This window comes from Passer domesticus, chromosome 6 (genome assembly GCF_036417665.1).
Source record: "Passer domesticus isolate bPasDom1 chromosome 6, bPasDom1.hap1, whole genome shotgun sequence".
NCBI classification, from domain to species: Eukaryota; Metazoa; Chordata; class Aves; order Passeriformes; family Passeridae; genus Passer; species Passer domesticus.
Window position 1 is genome coordinate 60681014 of NC_087479.1, and position 18032 is coordinate 60699045.

Consider the following 18032-nt stretch of genomic DNA (forward strand, 5'->3'; position numbering starts at 1 on the left):
TGGGCAGAGGAAAGGAAAAAGAAATAACAATGGGGCTCATAACCTGAGATAAGGACGAGAGAAAAACTCTAAGAAAAACATGCTCACATTTAAAGGTATAAAGTAAATTTATTATTAAGAGAGTCAGAGGAGGATAATGAAAAGTAAAAGAATCCTTTAAAACACCTTTTTTTCTCCTCAGCCCCTTCCTCCTTCCCAACGGCAGCAAAGGACAGGATGTGGGGATTTTGGTCAGTTTGTCATTTGAGATCTGTTTGCTCACGGAGTCTTTTCTCTGCTGTGCAGTTAGGTCCCTCCCACAGGCAAACAGTCTTCCCAAACCTGCTGTGATGTGGGTCACTCATCCACAGGGTGCAGTCTTCTAAGGAGCTGCTCTAGCCTGGGAGCAAGGGCTCTCTGTCTCTGTCTCTGTCTCTGTCTCTGTCTCTGTCTCTGTCTCTGTCTCTGTCTCTGTCTCTGTCTCTGGCAGCAGGGGCACGCTCTCTCCATTCGGGCTCCCACTGGATCACAGCTTGCTCTGGCATCCACCCGCTCCAGCGTGAGCACTTTTCCCATGGGCTGCAAGTGGATCTCTGCATTCCCTGTGGACTTCATACATTTCAGGGGCCCAGCTTGTTCATCGTAGCCCTCACTGTGGCTTGCAGAGGAATCTCAGCTCCAACGCTTGGAGAACCTCCTCCCCCTCTTTCTTTTCCACTGACCTTGGAGCGGCCATGTTGTTTTTCCCTCACATTTCCTCACTTCCTCCTCTTCTCTGACTAGAAGAAAAATTGGTGCTGGTAGGTACCATTGCCAATAATTCCAAAGATTCCTGCAGGATCCTGCAGCCCCGAGAGGTTGATTTCATCCAGCTTCCACACTGGGGAGTCACTTGCCGTGTTTTCGCCGTTGGCCATGAGGCCCTGCAGCCACCACATGGGCAGAGGCAGCCGCCACGGCACTGGTGCTATTTAACACCTCTCCTCATGCAGGGCACCAGGAAGGAGAAGCTGCCACTGCTGCTGCCCCTGTCCTGCCTGCGGCGTGGCTGGCTAGGGGCTGCCAGGCAGACGAGGCTCGCTGCAGGCCGCACCAAGATGGAGGCAGCCGTGGCACATCACTGCACCAGGCATGACCCTGGCAGAGGTGCCTCGCCAGTGCTGGAGAAAACTGCACTTGTGCTGCTTTGATTTTCTTAAATATTTTATCTCAGAGGCGCTACCAACATCTCCAATTGGGCCAGCAGCATGTCCACCTTCAGAGCTGTCAGAGCTTGGCTCTGTTGGACATGGTGGAAGCTTCCAGCAGCTTCTCATAGAAGACCCCTGTGGGATGCCCCCCCTCCCCATTACCAAAAACCCAACTGTGCCAAATCAACACAGTCCTTTAAATCTGAGTTCTGGCCAAAACACCAGAGGGCATACTGCATCTATTTAGGCAGTTTTATTCTATAAAATTTTAGGAGCAACACTGACTATTTACATGAAAAAAATTTTAGAGACTTATATACTTGCTGATGATGTGTGAGTCTTACAGGAAGACTTTGCAGACAGGATGTTTTATTATTAAAAATAACCTCTCATATAAAAAAGAATATGATATTACTTATCTGAGTGGGGCCTACTTACTAGACCAACACCTTACGTAATAAAAATGACATCAAATATTCCACAGTGAAATTATTTAATTATATCATTATAAATTATCCTTCCCAATTTACTTAAAGCTTTCTAAACTGTCCTCAAATCTTTTCAGTATGGGATTTCAAATGCAAATACTTTTTCAAGGAACATGAAATCTTCTATTTTGTTTTTCTCTTTGAAATAATTTAGAAGCATCATCATGGTGAGACCTTACAAGCTTTGCTAAAACCCAAGCTTTGCTTTTCAGATCCTTGAAATAATTGTTTAAAATGTACTGAAGTTATGTTCTTGCAGAGGAAACTAGACTCTGTTGATGACTGCTTTGCTTGCAGCAAAACTTGCATAATACTTGAAGAGTATTATTTCTTATTATTCTTATTATTTTTTATTTCTTTGAGATCTCTTCCAAAGTTTGCAGTGGAATAAATAAGACCCCACTTCTTCTTCATGCCCTTAAAATTTCCTTCATTTATGCTTTATATATTTTTCATTTCTAGTACCAAACAGCTTTTCTGAAAGGGCACACCTTTAAATACCCTCAATCTTCACTGCTAAATAAAACTGCAAAATTAGGTCAACTGAATCCCATATTTCAACGGATTTTTAAACTTTGATATGTAGCTCAATTACTTGCCATATTATAAATAGTCTTACTGGCTCTTTCTTCTCTCATCACTTTTTAGCATGACTGCACAACCTGTAGTCAGCAGTTTTTCACATGAGATGCCAGAGTGCTAGGAACAGGACTTGCCAGACAGCCTGCCAACACAATATGGGTCACATCAATGCAATTTTTCCCTATTACTTAGCAAGTCACAGATTAATCTTTTCTACACTAAGGGTTTCTAATGATAATCAATTTCCACATTAACAAAATAAAAAAATTATGGGCACTTATACTGATTTAACAGAAGGATTGCACAGCATTTTCAATGTAAGCAAACAAACTAAGCAGTTTCTGCCAGAGTGCAAGTTCATGATATCCAAGGACCAAAAAATCCCAGTTCATGATGGCCATGATGGTTTTCCTCTAATGATGGGCAATATCTTGATATGCCCATTTTGATGAACTTCAAATACTGAAACCAAGGAGTTTGCCCAGAAACACATTTTTTGCTACTGAAGGTTTCATGGACCCAAACTGCAAACATTCAAAAACTACCTACAGCAAAGACTTGCCAGCCTGTCTTTGGTGTGCTGGCTGCACCCATCTGCACTTAGTGATATCTCTTTGGCATGTGGAGTCAGGCCAGTCTGAGAGATCCCCCTGGACTGGGATTGCTTCACTTTAGCAACTTCCACCAAGATTACTAACCAGATAGTCTGCCAAGAGGCTAAAAATAAGGAACAGCTTAGGCAGGGGTCATCCCTTCTCAGCACACTCAGTTATGTATTCCTCTGGGACATGTCTTATTCTTTTGAGATGGAAGTGGCTTTTATCATGTCTAGGAGGTCACAGGCTGCTCAAGAATTTGTAGAACTTACTGTAAAAACCAAGCAGTTTTGTACATAGCAAATGGATGAAGTTGTCAGAGCTTTTATGGGCAAGGTGCATAGATCAAGGGCTGGAAATATCACCTTTCCAAAGTCAGTTCTGACGGCTCCTGGAAACCATGTCTGTACATTGCACATACACACACAGAGGCAGCTGCACGTTAATGCCTCATATATTAATTTTGGCCAAGCAAAAGGTGCTAAACCTAAAACCTTTTCCTTCATTCTTCTTCTTTGAGTAACATCATTTTCAATTACAAAAGTTCACGTAATTTTGAAGTGTATTATAGACTTTCGAGTTATTCTCCCAGCCCTCCAACTTTCATAGAATCATAGACTGGCTTGGGTTGGACAGGACCTTAAAGAACACCTTATTCCAAATTAGAGACATTGTAAAGTACTTGAGTATCTATTATACCTTTCCACAACAGAATTCACAGACAAATATGTAATTGATATGTATATATTGATATATAAAAAGAAAAATAATTGTATTTCTTTCTTTATATCCTGATTAAAAATCTTCCACAGTAACTCCCATGCAAAAATAAATGAGAACTCAATACAAAAAACAGTAATAAAACGGCATATTTCTATAAGTGAAGGTCACTGGATATGTATAGACATATATTTGGCATGTTTTAGAGTAGAGATAACTAGTTTTCTCTATTGCATTGTCAAAGTTATTCAATAGTAAGTGAGAAAGACATAATTTAGTTTTTGTATTTTTAATGCAGAGATATAATTTTATAGGACAATTCCTTTTAAAAGACTGCAAATCCTAAAATGTGCAAGATCTTTAAACTTCTACATACTGTTTCTAAAGTAAGCACATTTGTTGTTATAGTTATTTCCTTTTTGTTCCAATTTGCACTGTATTCAACTATCTTTAATGTGTAAAATAGCTGCTTACTTTTATGTCAACACTCAGCATTGAGCATGGGTCTAAGTTTACAAATATTGTATAACAACCCCACTCTGATTAGATGTGGAAATTGTTAGGATATATTCAACATGGATACCAAAAGATCATATTTCATTTTCTTCACAGACGTTTGCATTGGTTATAAAGGAGTTTCTCCAAGATGAACATCCACAATGATCTCAAATAGCTGAACATCCATCAAAGTGAAAGGACTTTTCTTTCAAATAGTTAATTTGGGATGACAGATGACATATCTAGATGTCAATTTCCTGAATTGTTCTTTTCATCTAATAGTGCAGAATTTCTCCTCATACATGAAACTGCCTCATAGCACTATATTATGTTAGACATTATATACATTATTAATTTACATTTTTGCTTTTTAAGTCTTCCTGGGTCCTTTATCTCTTGAAAAAAAATTTCTAAAAGAAAAAAATAAATTAAAAGTCTATTAACTACTATTAACTATTCACAGGCCGCTAGTATTTAAGTTTACACCCAAAATGCCTCCAGGATAGCAAGGGACTGATAAAGGAGAAAACACTCACAAGAGAAGAATGCAATTCTAAAAATGCCTAGCTACACATAGAAAGAAGTTCCATGTGTTTGCTATTGTGCATTGAATTCTGCTGGTTTGTTTTTTTTTTTCTAATACAGCTCATTTTGAAATCATTGCATATTTGAGATAATTTCAGTTTTCTAACAGAACCTTAAACCAAAACCTTCCAATTGCCTCACTTGCTTGGAACAACTGCACTTTCTTATATGTATTTTCATGCTTCTGACAGTGTGAAAGCCCTTGTGAAAATGTATGCAACCATTTTTTTTCTGGATGAATAAGAGTATCTCTGTGATCATTCATTGTACCTCAGTTTTCAACAGAGTCAGAATTATGTATTTATTTCTATTCAGCAGCCAAAACAAAAAAGAGAATATCTACGTCACATGCTTACACAAAAATAAACAAATGGAAACAAATCAAAGTTCTGGTAAGATTATGCAAGAGAAAGAGATAAAATTACTTAACTGAAAACAATTTAGAAATACTTTTTCCTTGTACTAACGTTGTGGAAGTCATAAATAATTTATATTGAACTGTGGACAAAACATCATCACCTTCTTGTTGCATAGCATATATTGGTTTGAAATATATGAGACAATGAAAACCTGAAATTATTGGAGTCAGTTGTTTAGGTTGGCTGTTCAGGAAAACTCTCACTAAATAGAGCCCTACGTGTCACACAGTTTTGTAGCCCAGTGAGATTAGACATTTACAGCCCAAATCATATTTTACTCAAAAATGGCCAGCAAAAAAGAATCCAAGTTGTTCTAAGAAGTGCTTAGTGCACACACGTGCCTCCTTACTATTTAAAAACAAACTAAACAAAGAAAATAAATAATTTAAAGTGTGGATTGACACAGTGTGCTAATAAGAGAGCTAACCTGTAAAAGTCTGGAATTTATTAATAGCCTACCATAGAGGATATTCAGGTGTGGGCTCTGTACAGTGTGTTCCACTGCTACACACTTTTGAGCAGTTACCAGAAATATTCTTAATAAAAAAAGACATCTTTAATTTTCTGCAGATAACAGAACTGAGGTCTGCAGTTACACACATGTGGAAGTACTCTTATACAAGAAAAATTACTGAAATTTGCAACCAGATGCTATCCCAACATTACCTGAAATTGCACAACACCACCACAAAATCCAGGTATTCATCTTTATGGGTCACTGAACATTAAATTTTTCTAAATGATACCGTTTACAAGAGCTCCGTAATTTGCATCTTCCAAATTTCTCATTTATTACCTATAGTAATTAGGCTATTGTTTACCTGCTCTATTTTTGTAGAGGATGTAATTGCAAAATTAATTTAAAGCACACTTGGCTTATCATTCTGCCAAGACCCCAACAGGCTTTCCTTTGCTAAAAATAGCCAAAATTGTTCTTCAGGTAGCAAATTCAATCAAAATATGTTAATATAAATACCAGATTAAAATTTGTACATATGTAAGAATCTGTAAAATGAGTCCATGGACATGGAAACTACATCTTGCCAGTAAAAGGCAATACAAGATTTCAGTCTTACCATTAGCAACACTTTATTCCATAAGAGCAACCAGTGAAACTGGTGAAATATTTGCTTTTTATGATCATCTTTAACCAGGTAGGTGTTCCCACAGCTGTCTACAGCTTCTGTCTCACTTTAATCATTTGGCTGATATTTAAAGAGGAGAAAAGTATCTCTTGAAATGCATCTACATTTTGAATGTATTCCAAGATATGAAAGTTTATGCCTTAAAAAACAACTACATTACACTTCATATAATCCAGTTTGAAAATTTAACAAAGTCCTCTAAGATGTCTACTACTCTGTAGGTAGATGCTACTACATTACACATCAGGAGTCTTCTGACTTTAATAGGTAAAGTAAATGCTCTATTGCTGCTCAATTTGTGTTCTTTGAAGTCAGCTGGGCTAATGATAAAAATATTTGCCAAAATTTATAACAATGTAGCAATGTGAGATCTGAATACATATTAGGGATTTAGAGGAGAGCTTGCTGCTGTGGGAAAGCTGCTGATGATACATTTGGGGTTTGGTCCTGAAAGCCCTAAGCACAACCACAGCAATTTCAGTGGAAGCTGAGAAGGCTCACTGCAAAAGGGAAGTTACCTGAGATTAATTTTCCATCCTGGCACATGTTTTAAAGAAAATGTTTGTGTACTATTACAGGATTGGAGTCCTGAGCTCAGATCTCATGGCACTATATTTGGGTCACTTGCTTATCATAAAGTTATGCCACAGTCATTTTTATAACTAATCTGATAGTGTGTTGCTAAGGTCCATGGACATCATTTGCACAGATACAAGAGAACAGGGTCCTAAAACCTTTATTGAAATTGTGCAGGCATGCACATGCATTTGGATATATTTAAGAGCATAGACATACCACTCCCAAATTGCTTTCAAGGCACTTTACTGCAGCAAATGTACTTGAGCATATAATACGTAGATAAAAGGAGAAGTAGAATAACCTCTAAATGGCACGGAAAGAATTACATTTATTACTGTAGGCTTTATGGCCTCCAGAAATAGCTCACCCAGAAATATGACTGGATTTGCCACACAACATATAAAGATCTTCTTGAATTATTGTTCTTTCAAAGGACTTTGTAATAAACTTTTGTCATGCATATCATTAATCCTTTCAATTTAAATGATAAAGTTTTAATTTGTTGTTTTCCTTAGTAAAATAAAAAATTAGGGCAACTTGAGAAATAACTGGCTTAGCATGTAGCAAAAGCTGTATCTACTTTTGATGCCCTGTAGATATTTAATGGTTCAGTTCTGTGGAATATTATCTTTGCTACAGATCTGATAAAAAAACACTTAGATATCAATATTTTTATAATATTTCTTTACAGGCAGGATAGCTCTACTATGTTTTTCCGCCTGACACTAACAAAAGTGTCCTTCAAGTCTCATTTCTGAATATAAACTTCAGATTTCAGGGTTTTCTATTACTGTCTGGCAATATATGACAAAACTTTATTTATTCAGGAGATCTTTCTAAGTATAAAAAATTATGTGAAAATATTTTCCCCCAATATACCTTGAATAATATAGTCCTGACTATGCAACAAGACTGCAGAGTCCCCTACAGCTACTGCCAGTACCTCCAGAACACTCCCACTGTTCTGGATATTATACTTGCTACCTACTTATACTGCCACCTGCAAACACCAACCCACATTCATAAGCAATTTAGCATTCAGAACAGCTGAAGAATTACAAAGATAGATATAGAGCACTGTGTGACTGACCTGTGCAAATCAGAGCCTTGGGGTAACTGCAAATTCATCACCTAGATAGTGCTACTCATTAAAACAAACAAAATGAAGCAAAACCCCACCCTCCAACCAACCTTCCACAACCCCAGATAAGAAGGACAAGATGGCAGAAAGCATATAAGGAAAAGGGCATCCATAGCAATATTTAGAAAAGGAAAAAAAGGAAAGAGGCACTGGAAAATGTAAGTTCCTTTCCAAAAAAGGAAATATGGTATGTTTTGATAAAGTGCCTGCATGTCACTAACAACAGCAGATATTAATGAAATGTTGTCTTCATCTTGGCTCCTGGTCTTTAGTTCCTGCTTGTCACATAAATCAAAACCTATTTGGAACAATGAAAAAGCATGGATCTGATAATAACCAGCATGCTGAAAGAGCTCACCTACTGTGTTTTGCAGTAAACATTGCCCCTGATTTAATAAAGGAGAAAATCCAGGATCACTTGATTAGTGTAAATAATAGGAATAGAACTTTGCTTCATTCAGTTGCCCATGCTGCATTTTACAGCACTTACCCTACTCAGGGGCAATAAATGAAACAGCAGTCCATCAAAATTAAGAAAGTTATGGCAAAATATAGAAATAATTCCATCTCCAAACACATACAAGTCTTCTTTCAGGCCCTGAACATGAAAAATGAATGACTACATTTTTGTCTTCCTGAGACTTCACACATCTAAAATAAAATAAAAAAGGGAATAAATAAAAATCAACTGTGGTTTATGTTCTGCATAGGAACAGAAAAACTTTAGAAATACACTGTAATAAAATTTTAAAAATTAATAAATATCCAACTGCAAAGCACAGGTTGCACATCATTTGTACAATACAAACTGTGAAGCAGCAGGGTGAACCTGGACAACCTGGAGTTTCATTTGTATTATGTTTGTATCATAAGCTATAGAACCTATCCCCATTAGTATTTTACATTTCTCCAGACCTCCCAGAATTTTGGGAAAAAACTGTTGAGAGAAAAAAAATAAACCAACCACCAAAACTTCTTCAATAAATATTACATAAATTTTAATCTCTAAATGATGTATCTGTACACAGGCTGGGGTTGTTAGATCTTCCTGACACAGATTTAGACTTGCTTGCTGAGGCTGAAGATCTCAGATTAGCATGTGTGATATAGTACACCAAATATACTGCAAATATCTAGGCACAATATTATTGTCTGAAGTTTTAGGGTCACCTTGGCTAAGTTAAATTGCTCTTGGTATTTATGTAACACTTTTACTGCCTTTCAACAGAATTTTATGCAAGTCAATACCTTTTAAAAAAAGCTAGGCGATGTGCTTCTGCTATTTTTTGCTCTAAATTCACACAGAAACAATTTTATGCAACTCTACAGAGGCTAGCTTAAGCTTCAAATCATGCATTTGTGATGATTTTTCACTTTTTTTTCTTCCACTTGATCTGCAGTGGGAGTTAAACTTTAAACTCTTCTGTCTACCCTTGTGATTCTCTAGGGGGTGTTCTGCCATAGCATGACAGAAATATGAAGGAAGATAAAGCATGGAACCATGAAATCACACTCTTTTTCCCTCCAAATGTCTCATGATTCAGAGCTACAACTACTGCTATTATGACAGTTCAAACTATGGTATTACATTCACAACTAGAAATGGTGAAGAAGGCAGTTGGTTACCTCAAATAGATCTATCTACCTGTTTATCTATCTACCTGTTTATCTATCTATCTATCTATCTATCTATCTATCTATCTATCTATCTATCCATCTATCATCTACCTCTATATACATATCTATATACATATATACAATATGTATATATGAAAACACATTTCTTTTCTCTTCTCTGTTTGATTCAATGAGCAGCTAATAGAATTCTGATCCAGGGAGGAGGCATCTCTAATCTAACATTCATTGATTAAAACAGTTTCACAATATTGGTATTAGTGAAATGACTGAATAATTCTCTTCTTATTAATTTTTCTTCCTAGAACAGCTGTGTCGAAAAACTCATGACAAGTTTGTTGTTGGTAGAGGAACAGATTTTCTTCATGCTGTGTGAGAATCATTGCTGTTTGCTGTGCAAGCACAGAGATACTGCTATATACATGCAAAGCAGAACAGATTGTGAAATTTCAGTACTAATTCAAAGCCAGACTACTTGATTAGAAAGACAATAATGCAGAAATCAGTACAGATAAATAAAGATAGTAAGAAACTTAAAAACATACAGGTAACCATTATTTTTTCTCATTCTAATTGCACTTAACTGGTCATAGATCTGGGTAACAATGAATAATAATAAAAACCACCTTTCATTTGGACCAGGAATAAAGATCTTGCAATTAAAAAAATGCAGAACAAGCATCCTATTTGAAGCCAGAATAATTTTAGTTTGACCTAGCAACGGACATTTCAATAAGACATTCCTTCATGGCAAAATGCATGCCAAGGAGTTGAAGAAGAAATTTTGTATTTTCAAGAAGAAACAGAATGTATATGTTTAAACAATTGTAGACTTCACATCAGGAGCTACAATACAGGAGAGGTGATACATAAGAAGTTCTAATACTTAAATGAACACATCATGAACTAAATGTAGCTTCACAGCAAAAGGGAGTAAAGCAACTGAAGGTACTAGGCAAAAATCAAAGAAGTACTTCACAGATATTAGGGATGGGTGTAGAAGTTTTAGACCCTATATAAGAGAAATTAATTCCTTTATGCTGGTGAGCTATTAGCTGTGCTAACAAGCACAGTTCATGATCTGCTCAGGACCATATATGCCTAGAGGTCTGCTGATAGAGAATCATAGAATGAATTGGATTGGAAAGGAAAGGATCTTCAGTAATCTAGTTCAATCACCCTGCCACCTTCCACTCTTATTATGGAAGTGTCCCACTTCCACAGGGACACCTTCTACTAGAGCAGGTTGCTCAAAGCCCCATCCAAGCTGCTCTTGAACACTTCCAGGGATAGGGTATTCACAAATTATTTGGGCAATATGCATCTACATTCCTGCTGAGAGCTTTTGTAATGAACTGGAAAACTCTAAAAAAGGCAGCAAAGGCTGCATAAAGCATTGATAATCAGAAATATGGAGTGGCATGTTGCTGTGGCTAGAGTTTGCTTGAGAGAAGCTAAGCTGCTCATTTTCCTCATTCAGCTGTTTCTGCTCCAGTTTCCATCAGCTGGAGCTAGACTGTTCTGGATGATAAGGACAGCTAAATTACAGACAGCTGGGGTTATTGTTTGTACTTTATTACTGTATCAGGAACATAAATTTATGAAAGGAAAAATAACAATTGTAAAGCTCTCAGTTACCTTCTACTAATTATTTGAAATGTACTAAAACTACAAAAAAATGCATTTCTACTAGAATGCCATCATATATTTCCGAATTTGAACAGTCCTGCTGCCTAAATAAAAGAGCACACTAGTACTTGTACATAAAGTCAGCCAAGATGAATGCCATTGTTGGTAACTTCCAGCACTTCTGTTCTGGAAGGCAAGTGTATTTTCTGATAAATTATAAATCCTCAAGATCTATATTCGTATTCCCATAAACACAATTTTTTTTTAAGTCATTCTGCAAAATACATGTACTCCTACAATCCTTTGCATTTAGTGATTAGTGAAAAATTAAGCAAGTAGCTGTCATTATAAAATCTTAAATGAATGCAGAAAATGAAATAAAAATGTTGGACTATAATTAGAAGACCTTAAGTTTTAATATCTCTACCTTTCAAACCTTTCCACTGTTTTTTATTTTGTGCTTAATGACTTCTCTGGTAAACATGAAAAATGAAAGGCAGTCTAAACTCAAATTCCATTAAGATAGTGACAATTTTCATTATAAAGAGCTCTCAGGGTTTACAAGGGGAAGAGGCAGCTGTTGGACACAGTGTTTACTAACATGTTTATTTCAACACTGTTTGTTTAATCACATTTTTCCTACTAACTTTGGCCTAAGTTTTTTGGCTTGACACTTGATGTGTCCTTTTTCTTCAGTGTTTTTGGCTGTTGCCTGGATTACATGCCAGTATGTAATTTGCCAGGGCTGCACTGAATTCAGTTGTGATATATTGGCTTGACAGGGAAAGACATTTCCATGCAGGCTGTTAAAAATAAAAACTGCATCATTCCACGTGTTTGGAAAGAGCCTGACTCACCTATTTAAATAATAAATAGTAATGGGGTAGACAGCAAAGTCAGGTGGCACTAGGAGTCAGCAATGATGATACAATATCAGATGTTCAATTATTCCATAAGGAAATTTACTGTCCTGTAAAATTTTATCTGTTCAGCTCTTTAATATCTAAAAACCAAAATATGCTTCAGGTTAATAGAGAATAAGGGATGGTTAGAATTCTGTCCAACTGATTGGATTTCAGAGTTACCTAGTCTTTTTTTTTCATTTGGGTTTTTTTTTCCGTAATGAATGTCTGTGTACGAACAGGCAAAATCTGGACTTCTGTTACACTGGATCTCAGCATGCAAAACAGGAAAGGTCTGAGTTACATATTTATAGCTCCTTTTTTGCTGAATTTCGGCTACTGAGGTCATAGATGAAAGCATTACCTAGGAGTTTTTATACAAGTGGTAAAATGGTAGAATAAAACTTTCAAGGTTATACATCAAGAATGGTATAGATAATCTTTGTGGCAAATATTATGCCAGGTAAGACAAGATGTCCACAGGGGATACTTCTGTCCTTAATGCATATGATGACATTAAAAATTCACAGCATAAAGCAACTATCAGTGATTCCAAAATATGGCATCAGAGAGTGAGGGTCAAAAGCAAACCTTTTTTTTTTAGTGGCTTAGTTGCTCATGAACACTTATGTCTAATGCCAGAACAAAGGTAGCTCACTTCATATGGATTATTTCACTTCAGATTTCTTCTAATAATCATTTGCTTAGCAGTAGCTCTAAATGTCTTTTTTAAATTTATCTGTAGCTAAAACTGAAAGAAAAGGAAATAGAATTAATTAGGTTTGAAAACATATGGTTTTGTTGAATACTCATGCATATAATAAATATTATTACTAGATAAAAAACCTTGTTAGTAAGTTTTAATAAGTCAATTACCTATATTAGATTATAGCTAACCTTGTAATTTCACATTCCCTTAATAATAGCTACATTTTTTGATCATTTTTTCTTGGGTATATTCTTTTGCAAATATATGTATATATAAACTACATTTATAAATACACCTTCTTCTTCATTTTTCCACTACTTCTGAAGTCTTAAAAGAGGCACCCTTCATCCTTCACTGTAGGGAAATGAACTTTCTTTTCTATAACTATTAAGATACTGAGCATCTTCAGTTGTGTGGGGGAGGTTGATGTTGTAATACTTAAGAAACTGAAACCACCAAATAAACACATTCATTCAGCAACACTCTTCATTTTCTACAGCCATCACAAAGGAAAAAGCAATTATCCATGGGATAATGAACACTGTATAACATTACTTTCATTCAGAGCAGCAATAATACACACCACCAGAATACACTTTACAGGCAATTACAGTCTTCCCAAATGAATGAAACACCTATTCAAGTTACAGGACCAGACACGAACATCTGTATTTCCAGGATGGCAAAGACAAAGATGCTGAACCCTGGACAAGGTACAGACCCTAGGAAGACCAGTTTGGTGAATCTGGAATCCTTCTGAATCATGACCTGAATTCCATAAATGGGGTCACTTGGACACGTGCTTTTCCTTTTGAGGCTTTGACTTTTCTTCCACAATTCTGCTTTAAAAGAGGCTTTTTTATTGATTTAAGTATGGTAAAGGAAAACTTTTTTAAAAAATCCTCTACTTGCCTGTGTATTTAAGTCCCTTCTAAAGAGTTGGACTTATAAAAAATTACCTGACAATATAATAACATAACAACAGTTCCACCAACAGAGATATGGACTATTGTCTTTCAAAATATATGAGAGAAAAAGGACTTAATAAATAATTTATAAATTACCTCAAAATTTATAAATTACCTCAAAATATGTAATTATTAAATATTGAATAGCAATTAATTATACTTCTCCACTGCTTCAAGCACTCAATTTGAGCACCATCCAAATAACTTTCAAGGATTTGAACCAAAATACACTTGATGTTAGAAGTCTTTTGTTGCATGAATGTCCGCTTTTCCATTATATGAGAGCACATTCCTTCAGACTAATGACATTTAATAAACTATTTCTTGTTTTGCATTTTATCTACTATTGTTTTAGAATCAAATAATAAATGTAGAAAAAGGGGGAGATTAACCATTTTGGAAGATGATGAAATTCCAGGTGTAAGGCAGTAAGTACTATTTTACATTGCTCAGGCCTAAATTGAAGTTAAATGGCTTGGATTTAATCACTAGTTCATTCCTCAATTCTTATGCCTTATGATTCAATGCAATACTTCTAATCAAGTTACTAGAAAATTCCTAATAAAGGCCAAAATGCCTAATGAATATTTTCTTTATGAATATTTTCCAAACCACACCTTTGCTCAAATCAAAGGATCTTAACTGTCTTAACATAAAACAGTTTTAACTTTCTCTAATTTTCCCACTTGGCTGCCTATACACATATCAAGGCAAACTTTCTAAGATTAATAATACATATTTTATAAAGGATACATGCATTAATAATTTTCAAATAAATCTTCAATATATCTTTGGGTAGCAAAATTCCCATGGGAGTACTTTCAAAATTACACTCTATTTTGTAAACCACTTAAAATGACCTGTTAGCTCCTCTGCACATTTTATGTGTTCATTTACACAGAAAATCCATAGAAAAAAATGCTAATATTAAAAAAAAAGAAAATGGGGTTACTAATGTGCAACTGCAAAGACAGATAAATTCAGTCTTACTGTCATTGCTCACATGCACATATTTTTTAACAAAACATATAACAAACACATCACCTAGGAAAGTCAAAAGATGAAAAATATATTACTATTTTTCTGCTGAATGCAACTTCAACTAAAATTAGAAATAGTATACATTTTACCAATCATCTCTGCTGTCACCATGCAAAAAAAAAAAAAAAAAAAAAAAAAAAAAAAAAAAGGGAGAAACGTTAAAAAAATCACTTGATGTGAGTAGGTGAGGAAAGATCTGTCTAAAATAATAACATCTAAAAAGTAATTACGGGGTCTTCTTTGTTTCTGATAGAGAAAAAGCTTGTCCAGAAATCTGCTGAGAATCACAGCAAGCTTGAGGCTGCTCTAGTTTGGGGTCCTGGCTTTATACTGAAGTAAAATTAGGTAAACTGGATGTATGCTGTAAATGCTAATCCATAAGTCCATGTCAGACCTTTCACCATACCTAACGATCTGGATTTTGGTGTTATTTAAAGCATTACATAACAGATTTAAATTTTGTATATACATATACCTTTTCAACCACTGTTGAGCAGTAATCCACAGTATTTTGAGACACATTATGTAATAGATTGTGGGAGACTTTATTGAAACATCTGAGAGGTAAAGAGTTAATTAAAAAAGGATATTTGGAGTGAGGCTATGGAGTAATTTTAATTTACAGGCAAACAGATCTGCAGTTAACAGCCTCAAAAAGTGCAGCAATAAACAATTAACAGCTACCTCTTTAACCCATTAGCACATTGCTAATTTCAGAGTTGAACCCTGGGGTAAAGGGCAACTCCAGCTGTTTACACTCTGCAACAAAGAGCAGTGAGGTCAGATAGTTAAAACTTGAAGGAAAAGGATATTTTTTTTTTTGTGTGTGTGTGTGTGTGTGTGTTACAGACTAAATAAGAGATACCAGGTACTTTTTTCCATTTCCCTTGATTGTATTCAGTTGAAAAAAAAACAAACCATCTAGAGCTAATTTACTATCAATATAATGTACTAATAATGAAGACTTCTGTAGAGTAAGTAATAAACCCAAAGAACTTTAGGTTACAATTTCATGGTCTCTGGTGTTAAACATTTTTCCAGCATGTAATAAAATTTTATTAAAAATTAGGAACAGAAGAAAAAGGGCTGTAGAAAAAGTTCTGTGGAATCTTTATGAGGCAACAGCAAAACCATAATCTAATGTAAATTCCAGAAATAAAAGATATGAACTGGAGTTGCCATAACCTTGTGAACCACCATTAACGTTAATACAGGATTATAGCTGCTGTCTAGATGATCATAATAAGACTCTATTAGCCCAAAGGCAGCTATGAAAAGCAGAATAGGAGAGACTACATGAATAAATAAGTCATGCTAGTCATGTGTTTGCAATTAAATTACCTTCTATCTATTTAAAAACAAAATTCTTTCTCCATTAGCCTTACAGACATTCACAGTACCTGACATTTCTGAGGCAAGTATCATAGGAGACATGTATTTCTTTGTCTTTGAAATTAAATCCTAAAACAATGGACAGCACCATTTTTCAGTGCCATTTTATTCTTGTAATGTTTAGGCATGATTGCATGTCATTGCTGCACAGTGCTGACTCTACATTTAGTAATTGCCTTTTTTTCTTTTTAAGTACAGTTTTCTAATCCCCTGGTTAAACTAAACTATCTACAGGTCACTGAAACTGCAGGTTTTGGTGATATCACTAACTGTGACAGAAGTAAAGTTGGAGGCAACAGAAGTCAGTAAGTTCTGAGTTACCAGCAGCTGGCTCCTAAGCCTTAAATGGAGCACAAACCCATACACTGCCCTCAATACTCCTGCTGTTCACTCATAGCTGACCATAAACAGAAACACAGGAAAACTGAGGTAGGAAAGGACCTCTTAAGATCAAGTCCAACCATCACCTAATACTGCAAGGTCCACCACCCAACCATGTCCCCAAGCACCGTATCTAGATGTTTTTATATTATATATATAATATAAAACCATATATATAATACTTTGTGCCTGTTAGGTTTCCCTTCTAAAATAAATTTATGAGGTCACATGTTATTTATACCCCCAACTGTGAGCATACAATTATTTTCAAATAACAACCCTAATTACAGAATCACAGAAGTAACTAGGTTGGAAAAGACAGTTGAGATCATCAAGTCCCATTCCATTCAGCCTGTATTTTTGTCATTGATACGAGGACTCTCATATGGCATTCATAGGTTGACTTTCAACCTATGTCATGTACAATATGGGAATGGGTGATATTGTTTACATTTTGAAATTCAAGTCCATTTCCACTCTTAGAATAGTGCAGTTCACAAAATACACAAAGCCTGCAGGGCATTTGTAAATAAGAAATTCATTTGGGGAATACATGGAATGATGTTTTTGCATTATGAAAAAAACACTACAGAACAAGTTATCCCCTATTATTTTGGTATCACTGTGTTCCCCATGATTTTTGTATTCAAGCTCAGTACTGGAAATGGAATTTTCTTGTTTCACTTTTGGTTTTGGCTTGCCATTAATTTTCCACAGTGCTGCTAATGCTCATTTTGTTGTATTTGGAGCACAGGCATCTTTACATTGCACAGCCAAAGATATTATTACAATTTTTGTGGGTTTTTTAAGGTGTAATGTTAACCTTTTTCATAAAGAGGAATTAATATAAATGGAGTATAAATGCAATCTCTCCTTTAGCTCCACATAAATTCACAGAGGTTTTTGTCATGCCAAGACTAAGTGCAGAAAATGCATCACTAGGTCTTCAGTAGCAGTGCTCTGATTCTCTGATTACCCCAACCCACACTTCCCATGGCTAGCAGCCCAGTCAATGTTATGATTTCCATCCCTAAACTATACTCTTTAAGTATCCAGGTCCTTAGACATTCATCTGGAGAATAAAAAGGAAAGCAGAGTTTCAGTCCTCTTTTGTTTTCATTTTTCTCTTTCATCACCACCTCTGCAATGGGAATGAGGCAGGAAAAGTGCTACAACAAAAGACAGATCCACCTCTCAACTAGTTCTGAAGCATTTTCCACTGGCAGAACATAGAACAGTTACTGAAATTACAGTGCAAAAGAAACTATATAATAAAAGTAATAGTCAATAACACAGAAAGATAAAAATCTCATGGTTAAGGGTTAATGATCTGCCTTCTGGTTATGCTTGATTTTAGTTGTGTCATTGAACTTGTATGCACAGCACCCTAAATCCATTTGTCAATGCATACTTTTGGCACCAGTGTTGTCTTATGACAGGTACATGACAGGCA

At 35.6% G+C, this 18032-nt stretch overlaps 1 protein-coding gene and 1 long non-coding RNA gene across 9 annotated transcripts in view; one reads left to right on the top strand and one right to left on the bottom strand.

Moving 5' to 3' along the window:
- The window catches only part of LUZP2 (leucine zipper protein 2), a 151334-nt gene that overhangs the window by 9512 nt on the left and 123790 nt on the right, over positions 1 to 18032 (bottom strand). The gene's annotated exons all lie outside the window — the stretch shown is intronic.
- Positions 238 to 10097, top strand: LOC135303918 (uncharacterized). The gene is made up of 3 exons (XR_010365336.1): positions 238 to 779; positions 5628 to 5755; positions 9863 to 10097. It is a non-coding gene; the product is annotated as an uncharacterized LOC135303918 (long non-coding RNA).